The sequence below is a fragment of the Tenrec ecaudatus genome, chromosome 18 (genome assembly GCF_050624435.1).
Source record: "Tenrec ecaudatus isolate mTenEca1 chromosome 18, mTenEca1.hap1, whole genome shotgun sequence".
Lineage (NCBI taxonomy): Eukaryota > Metazoa > Chordata > Mammalia > Afrosoricida > Tenrecidae > Tenrec > Tenrec ecaudatus.
Window position 1 is genome coordinate 47,070,503 of NC_134547.1, and position 5,765 is coordinate 47,076,267.

The window sequence follows — 5,765 nt, forward strand, 5'->3', positions numbered from 1 at the left end:
GATTGACGTTATCAAGGACTTCATTTTACTTGGATCCACAATCAACTTAGGTGTAGCTGACCCAAGCCGTGGTCTTTTCAATCGCCTCCTATGCATTTCAAAGTTGGACATTGAATAAGGAAGACTGAAGAATTCATACATTTGAATTCCGGTGCTGGTGAAGAATATTGAAAGTGCCATGGGGTTCCATGGACTGCCAAAAGAACAAGCACATCGATCGTGGAAGAATTCCCACCAGAATGCTGCTTCGAGGCAAGGATGACTAGCCTTTGTCTCACATACGCAGGAGAGCCTAGTCGCTGGACAAGGACACAGAGCTTGGTAAAGTTGAAGGGCAGAGGAAGAGAGGAAGATTCTCAACAAGATGGATCGGCGCAATGGCTGCAGCAATGGACTCAGATATCACCATTGTGAGTGTGGCACGGGACCACCTCCATAGAACCTAGCAACAATAACCAGCAAGAGAGCTCTGGGAGCATCCTCCCCACCCACCCCCCAAAGAGTGAATGATTATTAACCAGGTCATTTGCTACGGATGCTGCTCTTGGTAGGTCCTGATTCATAGCAACCCTGTGCCCAACAGAAAGCACCGCCCAGCCCTGTGCCAGGCTCACAGCTGTTCTTTTGTTTGATGCAGCCACTTGTTAATCCATCTTGCTCAGAGCCTTCCTCTTGCTTCTTGCCCTGTTACTTTACCAAGCATAAATAATGTCCTTCTCCAGGGACTGGTCTCTTCTGATGTCATGTTCAAAGTACAGGAGATGAAGTCTGGCCTCGAAGGAGCATTTTGGCTGTACTCCCTCCAGGAGAGATTTGTTTGTTGTTTTGGCAGTCTGTGGCATGTTCAATATTCAAATGCACCAGCATCGTAATTCTTCCTCACTCTTCCTTATTCAATGGCCAACTCTCACATGCATTTAAGGCTATGGAAAATACTATGGCTTGGGTCAGGCATGCCTTAGTTCTCAAAGTAACGTTCTTGCTTAACAATGCTTTAAAGAGGTCAGGTGCAGCAGATTTACCTAATGCATTGTGTCGTTTGGTCTCCTGACTGCTGCATCTATGGATGCTGACGTATTATTAAAAACAAATGACCCATGCAGGGTCCAATTTACAGTGTTGCCATATTATTTCCTGCTCTGCGTCAATTTTTTGAAGCATTTCAGTTGTCACTCTGTCAATTCCTAGAGACTTGTTTTTGCGAATGACTACAGAGCAGCTTGGACCTCTTTCGATACCGTAAGTTCTTGATGATTTGCGACCTCTTGAAATGACAGTCATTTTAATTCCTTCCATCTTCATTGCATCATTCAATATTTGCCCCCAAATCCTTCAATGTTGCAACTCAAGGCTTCATATTCATTCTTCGGTTCTTTCCGCATGACCTATGCTGTGCCCTTCCCTTCTGGTTTTCTATCTAGAGGCATTTGTACATCTCAGTGTAATGCTTTACTTTGTCCTCTAGAGCTGCCTTGCATTTTGTTTCCTCTTTAGCTCTTGTCCTTCCTCGTGTCTTCCAGTTACTTTAGCTGCTCTGCGTTTAAGAGCAAGTCTCAGAGTCTCCTCTGCTATCCATGTAGGTCCCTTCGTTCTTGCCTGTCTTCTTAAGGATCTTCTTTGATTTCTTCAAGAAGTCCTGGTAGCATAAGGGATTCCACACTGGCCTGCTAACTGCAAGGTCGGCAGATTTAATCTCCAGTTTCTCAGAGGGAGATAGATGAGACTTTCTGACCCCATAAAGATTTACAGCCTCAAAAACCCAAAGGGTAAGTTCTGCTCTATCCAACCATCCTAATGCCATGCCCTTTCATACAGTTCCTCATGTGGTGGGAAACCCCCAACCATAAAATTATTTTCGTTGCTACTTCATCACTGTCATTTTGCTACTGTGATGAATCAAGCATCCCCTGTGAAAGGGTCATTCGACCCCCAAAGGGGTCATGACCCAGAGGTTGAGAACCACTGATATAGGGTCACTATAAGTTGAAATCAACTCCATGGCAGTGAGTTTTGTTTTTGTAATTTTGCTTTCTTCCCGCGTGATGTTCTTGATGACATCCCAGCGCTCATCTGATCTTGGTGTTCAAAACCTCCGATCTCTTCTCGAGATGGTCTCTAAATCCAGGTGGGCTTGACTCAAGGTTGTATTCTGAATCACGTGGGCGGCTTTCCTTCTCCTCAGTTTCAGCCTAAACTTGCACCTAAGCAATTCACGGTCTGTTCCACTATTCTGACTCTTGTTCGGGCTGAAAATATTGAGATTCTCCGTCATCTTTTCCCACTAATCAATTTGATTCGTGTTCACTCTTGATGGGGTTCACAGGCAAAGTGTTTTGGCCAAAAAAAAAAAAAAGTGCACTTGCAATGAGGAAGTTGCTGGTCTTGTGAAATTGTGTGATACGATCTCCAGCTTCGTTTCCATGCCAACACGGGAAAGGTGCTTTCTGGTCGCAGGGAATTTTTTCATAAAAGCAGTTTTGCTTGAACCTCATTTTTTTGTGCTGGCTGATTTAAGAGGGCAGCGTGTATCTCTGAAATTCTGTTTCCTGCTCGAGAAAAATGCCGCAGAAACCGTGGTGATGTTGGTCACAGCTTACAAGGACAGCACTATGGGGGAAACTCACATGTACAAGTGGTTTTCTCATTTCCAAAAAAGAGGAAATGCCGATTGATGACAAACCTTGTTCTGGACATCCATTAATTTCTAGAACAGATGAAAATGTCAATTTGTAGTGCATTTGGAGTCTGTTCCACCAAGTCAGACTGTTAATCAAGCTTTTTTTTAAAGAGGTTCTGAAAAGATTGCATAAGTGTGCGGGGGTGGGGGTGGCGGAGGCCCAATTTGTGCCAGATGGGGACCAGTTTTGCCTCCATGGTAATGCACCTGCTCACACAGCCATCGCAGTGCACCAGTTTTTGGCAAAAACCAGCATGCCTCTCTTGTCCCATGCACCTTACTCACCTGATCTCACACTGTGTGCCTTCTTTTTGTTTCTGCAAACGAAGAGGGGCAAGATAAAACAGTGATTTGACAACATAGAAGAGGTGAAGAAAAACATGAGGGAGGTGCTGTCAGCCATCCAAACAGATGAGTTTGACAAATATTTCCAAGAATGGAATCGCAGATTTGACAAATGTATTATGTGTAATGGAGAGTACTTTGAAAGTAATAACGTTGTTTTGTTTTTTAAAAAATTAACTACATAGCTTTGGGGGGGAATCCGGGGATTTTTGGTGGGGAGGCAGGGGGTACCTCCTCATATCTGAAAGAAGAAAAAATCCCAACCAAGAATCTTATTCAACAAAATTATCCCTCAAACAAGGAAGACAGAATGGCATTTCCAGATAAGGAGAAACTTAAAGGAATTTGTAAAAACAAGACCAGCATTACCCCAAAAAAACTAAGGGGAGTACTCCACCAACTATCATGATCCCAATTCTACCTTACAAACCTGGTTAGACCAGAGGTTGTACACTGGTACAGATAGGAACTGGAAACACATGGAATCCAGGACGGATTATCCCTTCAGAATCAGTGGTGAGAGTGGCGATACCAGGAGGGTAGACTGAAGGAGGGGTAGAAAGGGGGAACCGATCATAATGATCTACATATAACCCCTCCCTTGGGGACAGACAACAGGAAAGTGGGTGAAGGGAGACATCAGATAGTGTAAGATAAGACAAAATAATAATAATTTATAAATTACCAAGGGTTCATGAGGGAGGGGGAGCGGGGAGAGAAGGGGGAAAATGAGGAGCTGATATCAAGGGCTCAAGTAGAAAGAAAATGTTTTAAGAATGATGATGGCAACAAATGTACAAATGTGCTCGACACATGGATGTATTATGGGTTGTGATAAGAGTTGTACAAGCCCCCCAAAAAATGTTGGGTTTTTTTTTTAAAGAATCATTGCACTGTAAAAGGTATTCACAATACAACATACTTACAGAGCGGTGTGAAAAGGCAAGAATAATCCCAGCTTCAACCAAAGCCAGTGTGTCGTCCATCCCTTTGCTCAGCTCCTGTGCTCACTGCTGTCCCCACCCTGCCCAAGAGAAAGGCTGAAGGGGATGCTAAGCCAAGGGAGATAAAGCCAAGGTGAAGGATGAACCTCAGTGGAGACCAGCCGACTTATCTGCTAAACCTGCTCCCTCAATACCAGAGCCTAAGCCTAAAAAGGCCCCTGTCAAGAAGGGAGAGACGGGTCCCCAAAGGGAAACAGGGGACAGCTGATGCTGGCAAGGATGGAAATAATCCCGCAGAAATGGAGATGCCGAAACAGGCCAGGCACAGAAAGATAAAGGTGTTGGAGATGCCAAGTGAACTGTTTTCAATAACTGTACTTTTGAAGTATGTTGTTAGGAAACTTCATTGTTGTTGGGGGGGAGGGGCAAATGTCACTAATAAGATGTCTCCAAAGCTGGCTTGATGTGGAGGACAACCCCTTTCCCTGCTAGTTTTGAGAGACTCCCTTTTGGTTCCCAGGAGAAGGGATTCCCTGACGTTGGCACAGATTAGCCATGTTGGCATGAATGCCTTTTCACGTGGAAAAGGTACAATTCATTTCTACATCTCCACACTCCCTTCTCCCTGTCTGCCTTCAACGCAGATTTCGCACTCATCAACCCAGAGACCTGTTGGGACCGGGCCTCAAAACAGTGGTTATTAGGGTATCGGGTGACCTGAACTTTGCAGTGACGTCATCTGAAAGGCAGCGGTTCCTCTTTATAAGATTGTGGATCTTCGGATTGGTAACTCTGCCATGTTCATTTCCTTTTGCGAGAGTCAGGTCAGGTCAGCTCGTGCAACATCGTTAAACACCAGGCTAAGTGTGAAGTGTCGACCTCGCTCTAGCCTTTCCCTGATCAGAGTACCAGATGAAGACTCCGCAGGGTTTCTTAATGGCTTTCTGATTTCGGTAGCCCATTGAAGAAGGGAGTTTGAAAGTTACTGTTAATGACTGTCTGCCCATCATTTACCTGAATGCTATGATTGTTTATGAAAAGTGTCCTTTATAAAAGCAAGATACAGTTTGGCTTGGTGGGTGGGGGAGACATACTTAAAAGATTGAAAACAGGGAGTCAGAGATACCATTCTTTTTTTTTTTTTCACAAGAGAAAAGCTTGTAGTTCGTTCAAGGATCATTTGCTGGCCCTTAGGAGTGTTTTCCAGTCCAGTCTGTTGGGGCACCACGCCCTGGCCCCAAAGTCCACTTTCAGCATTCCCTGGGGACCTTGCCACTCCATTCCCTTGCTGTTCCGCTGCACTCCCCCAGTGATTTGCCTCGGTGTGGTGGGATCAGGTCAGGTGCAATTCCCACACTGTGTCTCCGGTGCGGTCACCTGTATCGCCCTTAGTCACTGACTGGCATCATTTCTCATAGTGGGGCCAGCCATGTTGTTCTCTCTGTGGACTGGCTGCTCTACTCAGGAACATCATCATCACGGCCTGGTGGGCCAGGCTGTGCTCCACTCTCTCCTCCTGCCCCTTCATCTGCTCCCGTGTGCTCTGATCAAATATGTCCATCTTCCAGAGCTGCAGAGTCAATGTCGTCCTTTGGAACAAATTCTTTTCAGGGGAGGGGCAGGAATCCACTTAATTTATGGTGCTGGGGCCAGCCTCCCAAGAGATACCATTCTATAATGGATGCAGACACAAAGAAGATAAAGGGAAACGTGTAGATATTCTACATGCAGAGCATTCTAATGAGGAAGCCAAATAGCTCCCAAGAGAGAACCCACTGTCTTCAACTTCTGAAGAAGAC

General features: G+C 45.2%; 1 pseudogene; it reads left to right on the forward strand.

Moving 5' to 3' along the window:
* Positions 1 to 377: 377 nt before the first annotated feature.
* Positions 378 to 4,324, forward strand: LOC142431723 (non-histone chromosomal protein HMG-17 pseudogene; annotated as a pseudogene).
* Positions 4,325 to 5,765: the final 1,441 nt, after the last annotated feature.